The following is a 12,929-nucleotide window of genomic DNA, read 5'->3' as shown; positions in this document are numbered from 1 at the left end:
ACCGCTCGTCAGCGGGGAAGCCGATGCACGGGGCATCGCTCCCCGCTGAGAGAGAAGAACGATCGGATGTTGTAAACACAGCTGATTGTTGTTCTCTCTGAAATGATCACAGAGCTCCTTCTATATAGGATCACATGTCTCTATGATCATTTCACAAGTCCCTCCCCCAGACATTTAGTAAACACTCCCCTAGGCTCACAATTAACCCTCTGATCACCCCTGGTGTTAACCCCTTCCCTGCCAGTGTCATTAGTACAGTGACAGTGCATATTTTTTAGCACTGATTACTGTAGTAATGTCTCTGGTCCCCCCAAAAGTGTCAAAAATGTCAGTTAGGGTTCCGATCTGTCCGCCGCAATGTCGCAGTCCTGCTAAAAATCGCTGATCGCCGCCATTACTAGTAAAAAAAAAAAAACAATAAATATGTCATAAATATTTCCCGTAGTTTGTAGGCATGATAACTTTTGCGCAAACCAATCAAAATACGCTTATTGCGATTTTTTTTTTTTTTTTTTTTTTTTTTTTTTTTTTTTTTTTTTTTACCAAAAATATGTAGCAGAAAACAAATTGGCCTAAAATGTTAAAAAATTTTGATTTTAAAATTTTTTTGGGGAATTTCATATAGCAGGAAGTTAAAAAATATTGTATTTTTTTTTTTTCAGAATTGTCGCACTTTTTTTTGTTTATAGCACGAAAAATAAAAATCGCACAGGTGATCAAATACCACCAAAAGAAAGTTCTATTTGTGGGAAAAAAAGGACATTCATTTCATTTGGGTTCAGCGTCGCACGACTGCGCAATTGTCAGTTAAAATAACGCAGTGCCGAATCGCAAAATATGGCCTGGTCATTAAGGGGGAAAAACCTTCCAGTCCAGAAGTGGTTAAACAAAATAAAAAATTATATATATAATTTTTTTTTTTTTGTTTAATAATATGAGGAAAATGTCAAGGGGTGTGAATGCTTTTTCAAGACACTCTGTGTATATATATATATATATATATATACAGCACCTTGATAAAGTATTCACACCCCTTGACATCTTCCTCATTTTCTCATGTTACAACCAAACATGTAAATGTATTTTATTGGGATTTTATGTGATAGACCGACACAAAGTGGCCATAATTGTGAAGTGGAAGGAGAATGATAAATTATACAAATAAATCTGTTAAAAGTGTGTGTGGGGGGGGGGGGGGGGGCATATGTATTCACCCCCCTTTACTTTGCTACCCCTAACTAAAATCAAATGGAACCAATTGCCTTCAGAAGTCATCTAAATAGTAAATAGAGTCCACCTTCCAGTCCAGAAGTGGTTAATAAGTCCTCACTGACGCAGCAGAAGACGCACGGTCCCCCCGCTCCGACATGACGAACGTCCTGTACGCTGCGCCTTCTTCCTCCATCCTCCATCTACACGACTTCATTAGGCCGTTCTAATTGTGCGGTGCGGCAGGCCACCCATTTTTTGCTCCGACACTTGTACACGGCGAGTTCTGCGTACGCACGCGTGAGCTAATGAAAGTTCATAGGAAGCCGCTCTGAAAGTTCTTAAATCAAGAGCCTGCGCGTGTCTGCTCTATCATTCACAGACCCTTATTAGAGAGCCGCACGGCCGCAATCTCCAGGCTCCTCCTCCTCTCTATATATAAATCCGGATTCTGCAGCCGGGAGGGATCGCTGATCTCCGGAAGACCGGAATCATTCGTTATCGGGGGCAAATCACCGGGAGCCACGATAATAACCCTCATCAGTTAGGATAATGCCGGGACTCAGGACTGATGGAGCCCCCATTAACTGAAATGTGAAATATATTTATATTCGGGGGGGGGGGGGGGTTATTGCTGCAGAGTCTTACATAAAGGGCAACTTTTCATGGGGAAAAAAATAGCAAATACAAAAAAAAAACATAGCATATATAATCACTACACAAGTCATATTACAATGAATGTTATTGACCACTTGCTCTGCCTATCTGTGTCAGATCTAATTACTGTGTAGCTCTCCCCTGCAGAGCACTAGACTGAGAGGCCCGGGGATTGTGGGATATGTAGTTTCTGAACAGGAAGTGTCAGTTCTCACACTACAGAGTGTATTTCATATGCATCTCTCTTGGCTGTCATGTTTGGGGCACTGTCATGGGGGGGGGGGGGGGGGTGAGGTGACAGATGGTATAACCCCAGCGCCAGGAGTGGTGGGGGGGGTAACGGATGGTATAACCCCAGGGCCAGGAGGGGGCGGGGTCAGCGGTATAACCCCAGGGCCAGGAGAGGGGTAACGGACGGTATAATCCCGGGGCCAGGAGGGGGGGGGGGGGATCAGCGGTATAACCCCAGGGCCAGGAGAGGGGGGTAACAGAATGGTATAACCCCAGGGCCAGGAGAGGGTGGGGTCAGCGGTTTAACCCCAGGGCCAGGAGGGGGGGTAACGGACGGTATAACCCCGGGGCCAGGAGGGGTGGGCGGGGTCAGCGGTATAACCCCAGGGCCAGGAGGGGGGTTAACGGGCGGTATAACCCCGGGGCCAGGAGGGTGGGCGGGGTCAGCGGTATAACCCCAGGGCCAGGAGGGGGGTAATGGACAGTATAATCCTGGGGCCAGGAGGGGGGATCAGCGGTATAACCCCAGGGCCAGGAGAGGGGGCGGGGTCAGCGGTATAACCCCAGGACCAGGAGGGGGGTAACGGACGGTATAATCCTGGGGCCAGAAGGAAGAGGCGGGGTCAGCGGTATAACCCCAGGGCCAGGAGGGGTGGGCGGGATCAGCAGTATAACCCCAGGGCCAGGAGAGGGGGGTAACGGAGAGAGGGGGGTAACGGACGGTATAACCCCGGGGCCAGGAGGGGTGGGCGGGGTCAGCTGTATAACCCCAGGGCCGGGAGGGGGGATAATGGACGGTATAAACCCAGGGCCAGGAGGGGGGGCGGGGTCAGTGGTATAACCCCAGGGCCAGGAGGGGGGATAACGGACGGTATAACCCCAGGGCCAGGATGGGGGGGATTAGCGGTGTAACCCCAGGGGCATGAGGTGGGGTAACGAACGGTATAACCCCAGGGCCAGAAGGGGGTGGGGTCAGCGGTTTAACCCCAGGGCCAGGAGGGGAGTAACGGACGGTATAACCCCGGGGGCCATGAGGGGTGGTTGGGGTCAGCGGTATAACCCCAGGGCCAGGAGGGGGGTAACGGACTGTATAACCCCGGGGCCAGGAGGGGGACAGGGTCAGCAGTATAACCCCAGGGCCAGGAGGGGGGATAACGGACGGTATAACCCCGGGGCCAGGAGGGGTGGGCGAGGTCAGCGGTATAACCCCAGGGCCAGGAGGGGGGGCGGGGGTCAGCAGTATAACCCCAGGGCCAGGAGATAGAATGGATACAATAGCCAATATTATTTCCTGGAAAGGTTTTTTATTCATTGATTGGATGAATTTTTCTTTCAGGTGGGGGCGGGGGAAACCTACACCATCGGACTTCGCTTTGCACCCAGCGACAGCGGCGGATTGGAAGAAATTCTCATATTTATCAATGACCACGAAGATAAAAACGAGGAGACGTTCTGCGTGAAGGTCATCTATGAAGAAACGAGGAAATCCCTCTGAAGGTTCGGACTGATCTGAAGGATGACGTTCCCACAATGATGGAGATTAATTGTTGGTGAAGCCCAGATCCAGACAAAACATGATCCTTCTTGGGTTAGAACCTCTGCTGAGCTTTTACTGCTGGTGACTCCCTGTCATACTCTGACGCACAAGGTGTCACCGGGACAAGAATAGAGTGGAAATCCCCCCAAAAGAAGCCCCTTTAGTAGAGTTGGAGAGGTGTAAAGCCTCTGTCGTGTGTTTGTTGCAGTCTACTGCAGTGTTTCTCAACCAGGGTGCCGCGGCATCCCAGTGTGCCATTTGGGTACCCCTCAGGTGCCACGAGAGCGAAAGGACTCTAATCTGGGGGGGGGGGGGGGACTCTTTGGCGTTGGACCTTTCTCATTGTGATTCTCTGATGTGATGGGGGGCTCTCATATATAGGGGGACACTGAAGTGATGGGGGGCTCTCATATAAAGGGGGACACTGATGTGATGGGGGGCTCACATATAAAGGGGGACACTGAAGTGATGAGGGGGGCTTTCATATATATGGGGAAACTGATGTGATGGGGGGGCTCACATATAAAGGGGGACACTGATGTGATGGGGGGCTCTCATATATATGGGGACACTGATGTGATGGGGGGCTCTCATATATAGGGGGACACTGATGTGATGAGGGGGGCTTTCATATATAGGGGGACACTGATGTGATGGGGGGCTCACATATATAGGGGGACACTGATGTGATGGGGGGCTTTCATATATAGGGGGACTCTGATGTGATGGGAGGCTCTCATATATAGAGGGGGACACTGATGTGATGGAGGCTTTCATATATAGGGAGACACTGATGGGATGGGGGGGCTCTCATATATAGGGGGACTCTGATGTGATGGGAGGCTCTCATATATAGAGGGGGACACTGATGGGATGGAGGCTCTCATATATAGGGAGACACTGATGGGATGGGGGGGCTCTCATATATAGGGGGACACTGATGTGATGAGGGGCTTTCATATATAGGGGGACACTGAAGTGACGGAGGCTCTCATATATAGGGGGACGGGGGACACTGATGTGATGGGGGGGCTCTCATATATAGGGGGACACTGATGGGATGGGGGGCTCTCATATATAGGGGGACACTGATGTGATGGGGGGTCTCTAATATATATATGGGGACACTGATGTGATGGGGGGCTCTAATATATATGGGGACACTGATGTGATGGGGGGCTCTAATATATATGGGGACACTGATGTGATGGGGGGCTCTAATATATATGGGGACACTGATGTGATGGGAGGCACTCATATATAGGGGGACACTGATGTGATGGGAGGCACTCGTATATAGGGGGACACTGATGTGATGGGAGGCACTCATATATAGGGGGACACTGATGTAATGGGGAGGCTCTCATATATAGGGGGACACTGATGTAATGGGGAGGCTCTCATATATAGGGGGACACTGATGTGATGGGAGGCTCTCATATATATGGGGACACTGATGTGATGGAGGCACTCATATATAGGGGGACACTGATGTGATGGGAGGCTCTCATATATAGGGGGACACTGATGTGATGGGAGGCTCTCATATATAGGGGGACACTGATGTGATGGGAGGCACTCATATATAGGGGGACACTGATGTGATGGGAGGCTCTCATATATAGGGGGACACTGATGTAATGGGGGGCTATCATATATAGGGGGACACTGATGTAATGGGGGGCTCTCATATATATGGGGACACTGATGTGATGGGAGGCTCTCATATATAGGGGGACACTGATATAATGGGGGGCTCTCATATATAGGGGGACACTGATGTGATGGGAGGCACTCATATATAGGGGGACACTGATGTGATGGGAGGCTCTCATATATAGGGGGGCACTGATGTGATGGGAGGCTCTCATATATAGGGGGGCACTGATGTGATGGGAGGCTCTTATATTTAGGGGGACACTGAAGTGATGGGGGCTCTCATATAAAGGGGGACACTGATGTGATGGGGGGGCTCTCATATATAGGGGGACACTGATGTGATGAGGGGCTCTCATATATAGGGGGACACTGAAGTGATGGGGGCTCTCATATATAGGGGGCACTGATGTGATGGGGGGCTCTCATATATAGGGGGCACTGATGTGATGGGGGGCTCTCATATATAGGGGGACACTGATGTGATGGGGGGGCTCTCATATATAGGGGGACACTGGTGTGATGGGGGGCTCTCATATTTAGGGGGGCACTGATGTGATGGGGGGGCTCTCATATATAGGGGGACACTGGTGTGATGGGGGGCTCTCATATTTAGGGGGGCACTGATGTGATGGGGGGGCTCTCATATATAGGGGGACACTGGTGTGATGGGGGGCTCTCATATTTAGGGGGGCTCTGCTGTAAAGTAATTTCACTCAGGTGGTTGTTTCATTGGCTCAGGTGCAGGTCTCCCATTGATAAGTTACATTTACATATTGGGGGGGGGGGGGTCCCCAGATTTTACAAACTTTTAGTGCTGGTTCACACATAAGCGATGTCAGACATGGCATGTGATTCAGAGGGCACTGCTCTGCAAATCACATGCGATGTCTGTGCGATGCGAATTCAGCCATACAGATTGTACGGCTGAATTCGCATCGCATTTGGACACAACTCGCACAGCACCCTTTTTTTGGTCCACACCAGAATCGGATCGCATGGGTGTTCACACCTATGCGATCCGATTCCTGTCCGAACTGACAGTATGCACTGCGATATGCAAACTAATCTGGGGGTGTCGCTAACCTTGTATTGACACCCCCCAGCGATTCGCATTTGGCAGTGTGAACTTCCTGCGAGTTAAATGCGATGCGGGAACCCGCAGTGGATTCGCAGGGTTCCCGCATCGCATATATGTGAACCTGCACTTAAAAGGATGTTGGATATTAGGAACGGTTGAGAAACATTGGTCTGCTGTATATCTTTCTGGGGGGATTTCTCCTCACTTCCTGTCTTGGTGACACGCTGGGCCGTGTCATAGTGTGACTGTGTAATAAAAGGGCGCACCACTCCCAATTCTTGGAGCTCCTCCCACTTTATGATGAAGGATCAGAAGACACAACATTGGCTGCGATTCAGTGTATTAAAAGAAAACCCCGTCAATGCATTTCAAGGATCTATATCCGCTTCCTCAGGGCTCCGCCCAGAATTTTATCCAATGGTAGAATTTTGCTTTAAAAAGTACAGAAAGAAGAATAAATGGTCCGTGTGCGTTAGAATGAGTCCGCGGACGCCATGTTGTCTCTACATAGAGAAGATCCAATCAGCTTCCTATTGATTGTAAGTTTGTATTATTTGTATATTTCTATTGTGTGATCTTTGATACAATGTATAGCTGTATATTGTACAAATTCTATTTATATATATATTTTGCACAGAGATTGTTGGTTTGCTCCTTTTGTACTCATTGCTTCAAATAAAATATTTTTGTTTTTGTGTTTTTTTGCACATATTTTGGAAGTTTTTTGCTAAATTCTGTTTCTTCTTAATTGTATGTTACTATGGGTGACCAGCAATGAATGACCTCCCACTCAAGGTTTACTCCGCCCACAACTGATGGTGACTAGTTAAATTCGGTATTGGCTTCCTACAACCTATGCGTTCCTAGCTCCGCCCAACTTCCAAAGTCATGGGGGATAGGGGGGTGTTACTTTCATTGTTGGGTTATTCATTTACTATAGAGCCCTGGTGCCTGGGAACTGCAAGTGGCCCTTTGGCAATTTTTCTGCAGCCCTCTGGGTCCCTGCAGAGAATAATCCGTGTCTGCAGTCTCTGAAAATCTCCTTTAGTATGTCTGCAGTCTCTGACTGTCCCCTGTACTATGTCTGCAGTCTCTGACCATCTCCTGTACTATGTCTGCAGTCTCTGACCGTCTCCTGTACTATGTCTGCAGTCTCTGACCGTCTCCTGTAGTATGTCTGCAGTCTCTGACTGTCTCCTGTACTATGACTGCAGTCTCTGACCGTCTCCTGTACTATGTCTGCAGTCTCTGACCGTCTCCTGTACTATGTCTGCAGTCTCTGACCGTCTCCTGTACTATGTCTGCAGTCTCTGACCGTCTCCTGTGCTATTTCTGCAGTCTCTGACCGTCTCCTGTACCATGTCTGCAGTCTCTGACCATCTCCTGTATCATGTCTACACATAAAATTCTATGAATATTTATTATCAGAGATAGCAAAGACACACAAAAGGAGATGATCAGAGACTGCAGACATAGTACAGGAGATGGTCAGAGACTGCAGACATAGTACAGGAGATGGTCAGAGACTGCAGACATAGTACAGGGGACAGTCAGAGACTGCAGACATAGTACAGGGGACAGTCAGAGACTGCAGACATAGTACAGGGGACAGTCAGAGACTGCAGACATAGTACAGGAGATGGTCAGAGACTGCAGACATAGTACAGGAGACGGTCAGAGACTGCAGACATAGTACAGGAGACGGTCAGAGACTGCAGACATAGTACAGGAGATGGTCAGAGACTGCAGACATAGTACAGGGGACAGTCAGAGACTGCAGACATACTAAAGGCACAGATTATTCTCTGCAGGGACCCAGAGGGCTGCAGAAAAATTGCCAAAGGGCCAATTGCAGTTCCCAGGCACCAGGGCTCTATAGTAAATGAATAACCCAACAATGAGAGTAACACCCCCCCATCCCCCATGACTTTGGAAGTTGGGTGGAGCTAGGAACGCATAGGTTGTAGGAAGCCAATACCGAATTTAACTAGTCCCCATCAGTTGTGGGCGGAGTAAACCTTGAGTGGGAGGTCATTCATTGCTGGTCACCCATAGTAACATACAATTAAGAAGAAACAGAATTTAGCAAAAAACTTCCAAAATATGTGCAAAAAAACACAAAAACAAAAATATTTTATTTGAAGCAATGAGTACAAAAGGAGCAAACCAACAATCTCTGTGCAAAATCTGTGCAAAATATATATATAAATAGAATTTGTACAATATACAGCTATACATTGTATCAAAGATCACACAATAGAAATATACAAATAATACAAACTTACAATCAATAGGAAGCTGATTGGATCTTCTCTATGTAGAGACAACATGGCGTCCGCGGACTCATTCTAACGCACACGGACCATTTATTCTTCTTTCTGTACTTTTTAAAGCAAAATTCTACCATTGGATAAAATTCTGGGCGGAGCCCTGAGGAAGCGGATATAGATCCTTGAAATGCATTGACGGGGTTTTCTTTTAATACACTGAATCGCAGCCAATGTTGTGTCTTCTGATCCTTCATCATAAAGTGGGAGGAGCTCCAAGAATTGGGAGTGGTGCGCCCTTTTATTACACAGTCACACTATGACACGGCCCGGCGTGTCACCGAGACAGGAAGTGAGGAGAAATCCCCCCAGAAAGATATACAGCAGACCAATGTTTCTCAACCGTTCCTAATATCCAACATCCTTTAAAGCGGAGTTCCGGGCACAGATGTCATTTTTCACTAAGCATACCCCCGGGACAGTCAGGGCTAGTACATTCCACAATGGCTAGCCTCTGATCTGTCCCGGTTCGCACTTACCTTTTAGAAGAAATACTTACTTATAAAATTTCTTCCACAGCGTTTCCATCTCTCTTGTGGGCAGCTGAAGCCGGCGTGATCCTCTTCTGCGTCTTCTTCCGCGTCTTCTTCTCCCAGAATGCGCCGCACCGGCCCCTCTCGTCACTTCCGGTGCGGCGTCGCCAGGAAATGACGTGCGGGGCCGGTGCCGTCGCATTGATTCCTGGGAGCTATGACGTTCAGCTCCCAGGAATCATCGCGAGGCAGGAAGTGACGGGGTGAGCCGCGGCTCCGAGGGAGGAAGTACCCTGAGGTGAGTATTTACGATCTACAATTACAAGGTGAGTTTTAAAAAAAAACAAAAACCTAACTATCCAATTCCTTTTCAGGTTATCCAGAACTAGCGGACGGGCACAAAAAAAAACACATCGATTTTGTGCCCGGAACTCCGCTTTAAGTGCAGGTTCACATATATGCGATGCGGGAACCCTGCGAATCCACTGGGGGTTCCCGCATCGCATTTAACTCGCAGGAAGTTCACACTGCCAAATGCGAATCGCTGGGGGGTGTCAATACAAGGTTAGCGACACCCCCAGATTAGTTTGCATATCGCAGTGCATACTGTCAGTTCGGACAGGAATCGGATCGCATAGGTGTGAACACCCATGCGATCCGATTCTGGTGTGGACCAAAAAAAGGGTGCTGTGCGAGTTGTGTCCAAATGCGATGCAAATTCAGCCGTACAATCTGTATGGCTGAATTTTCATCGCACAGACATCGCATGTGATTTGCAGAGCAGTGCCCTCTGAATCACATGCCATGTCTGACATCGCTTATGTGTGAACCAGCACTAAAAGTTTGTAAAATCTGGGGACCCCCCCCCCCAATATGTAAATGTAACTTATCAATGGGAGACCTGCACCTGAGCCAATGAAACAACCACCTGAGTGAAATTACTTTACAGCAGAGCCCCCCTAAATATGAGAGCCCCCCATCACACCAGTGTCCCCCTATATATGAGAGCCCCCCATCACACCAGTGTCCCCCTATATATGAGAGCCCCCCCATCACATCAGTGCCCCCCTATATATGAGAGCCCCCCCATCACATCAGTGCCCCCAATATATGAGAGCCCCCCATCACTTCAGTATCCCCCTATATATGAGAGCCTCCATCACATCAGTGTCCCCCTATATATGAGAGCCCCCCCATCACATCAGTGTCCCCCTATATATGAGAGCCTCCATCACATCAGTGTCCCCCTATATATGAGAGCCTCCCATCACATCAGTGCCCCCTATATATGAGAGCCCCCCATCACACCAGTGTCCCCCCTATATATGAGAGCCCCCATCACACCAGTGTCCCCCTATATATGAGAGCCCCCATCACACCAGTGTCCCCCTATATATGAGAGCCCCCCATCACATCAGTGTCCCCCTATATATGAGAGCCTCCCATCACATCAGTGTCCCCCTATATATGAGAGCCCCCCCATCACATCAGTGTCCCCCTATATATGAGAGCCCCCCCATCACATCAGTGTCCCCCTATATATGAGAGCCCCCCATCACACCAGTGTCCCCCTATATATGAGAGCCCCCCCATCACACCAGTGTCCCCCTATATATGAGAGCCCCCATCACATCAGTGTCCCCCTATATATGAGAGCCCCCCCATCACCTCAGTGTCCCCCTATATATGAGAGCCCCCCATCACATCAGTGTCCCCCTATATATGAGAGCCCCCCCATCACATCAGTGTCCCCCTATATATGAGAGCCCCCCCATCACATCAGTGTCCCCCTATATATGAGAGCCCCCCCATCACATCAGTGCCCCCCTATATATGAGAGCCCCTCATCACATCAGTGCCCCCTATATATGAGAGCCCCCCATCACTTCAGTATCCCCCTATATATGAGAGCCCCCCCATCACCTCAGTGTCCCCCTATATATGAGAGCCCCCCCATCACATCAGTGCCCACTATATATGAGAGCCTCCATCACATCAGTGTCCCCCTATATATGAGAGCCCCCCCATCACATCAGTGCCCACTATATATGAGAGCCCCCCCATCACATCAGTGTCCCCCTATATATGAGAGCCCCCCCATCACATCAGTGCCCACTATATATGAGAGCCCCCCCATCACATCAGTGTCCCCCTATATATGAGAGCCCCCCATCACACCAGTGTCCCCCTATATATGAGAGCCCCCCATCACACCAGTGTCCCCCTATATATGAGAGCCCCCCCATCACCTCAGTGTCCCCCTATATATGAGAGCCCCCCATCACACCAGTGTCCCCCTATATATGAGAGCCCCCCATCACATCAGTGCCCCCTATATATGAGAGCCCCTCATCACATCAGTGCCCCCTATATATGAGAGCCCCCCATCACTTCAGTGTCCCCCTATATATGAGAGCCTCCCATCACATCAGTGTCCCCCTATATATGAGAGCCCCCCATCACATCAGTGTCCCCCTATATATGAGAGCCCCTCATCACATCAGTGCCCCCTATATATGAGAGCCCCCCATCACTTCAGTGTCCCCCTATATATGAGAGCCCCCCATCACACCAGTGTCCCCCTATATATGAGAGCCCCCCATCACATCAGTGCCCCCTATATATGAGAGCCCCTCATCACATCAGTGCCCCCTATATGAGGTATAGATGTTAAGGGGAACCCCACGCCAAAATTAAAAAAAAAGGCTTGGAATCGCCTCCCCCAAATCCATACCAGAACGTTCGGTCTGGCATAGATTTTGAGGGAAACCCCATGCCTAAATTATACAAAAAAAGGTTGTGAACCCATAACTCCCTATTAAGGCCATACCAGACACTTATCCGAGCATGCAGCCTTGCAGGCTAGGAAAGGGATCACCTCCTACTGAGCCATACCAGGCCACATGCCTTCATGGGGGGATGCTTTGGGTTAGAGGGGCTCAACACCCCTCACTCCTCTGCACCTTGCCCCCATGTTAAAGGGTTCAAGGACCTCTCCCCCCTGCGATCCTTGTTTTTTTTTTTACAGGTCATTTATTAAAAAAACAATGTCCCCTGAAGTAAATTCAGCATCAATAACAATGAACGATGAAAGTAGACAGTTCAGCTTCGATTTAGATACTTTTCTGATGCAAATTTTAGGAGTGGGTGGCTGACGGCGTCCTCAACAATAGCTGGGTTTTAAGAAATGGGCCAGCAAGCTGGCTGCTGCGTCCTTAACCCTTGAGGACTCATTAGCTGCTGGCTGAATGTATTCCAAAGGTTTGCTGGCAATAAAATTTGAGAAAATAATCAGTGTGGGAGTCCCCCCCAATTCACACCAGCCCCTTCGAGTGTGTGGTCCCCCAAAAGCCACACCAGGTTTTTATCCGAGCATGCAACTTGGCAGACTAGAAGGAGGGGCAAGTGAGTTCTCAGCCCCTGCACCCCTAACTATACCTGGCCACATGTCCTCGACATGGGGGGGTGCTTTGGAGTAGATGGGGCTCCCCTCCCCCTCCCCCAAAGCGCCTTGTCCCCATTTTGATGGAGACAAGGTACTTTGGGGGAGGGGAGCCCCCTTACCCCAAAGCATCCTCCCATATCGAGGGCACGTGACCTGGTTTGGTTCAGGAGGGGCGCTCACTCATCCCCCTTCCCCCCCATTTCCTGGCCTGCCAGGCTGCATGCTTTGATAAAGGTCTGGTATGGATTTTGGGAGGGACCCCCACACCATTTTACTTTTTAATTTTTTGCGTGGGGTTCCCCTATAATCCATT

At 49.2% G+C, this 12,929-nt stretch overlaps 1 pseudogene across 1 annotated transcript in view; it reads left to right on the top strand.

The window, feature by feature from the left end:
* The window catches only part of LOC309543926 (nephrocystin-4-like), a 20,057-nt pseudogene extending 16,465 nt beyond the window's left edge, over window positions 1-3,592 (top strand). The window contains exon 4 of the transcript in view: window positions 3,434-3,592. The product of the transcript in view is annotated as a nephrocystin-4-like (transcript). The remainder of the gene's footprint in view (window positions 1-3,433) is intronic.
* The last annotated feature ends 9,337 nt before the right edge of the window (window positions 3,593-12,929 follow it).

The sequence above is a fragment of the Pelophylax lessonae genome (assembly GCF_965119305.1).
Source record: "Pelophylax lessonae genome assembly, contig: HAP1_SCAFFOLD_521, whole genome shotgun sequence".
In the NCBI taxonomy this organism is placed as follows: Eukaryota; Metazoa; Chordata; class Amphibia; order Anura; family Ranidae; genus Pelophylax; species Pelophylax lessonae.
Note: the sequence above shows the minus strand (reverse complement) of the source record. Positions and strands in the feature narration are given on the sequence as shown.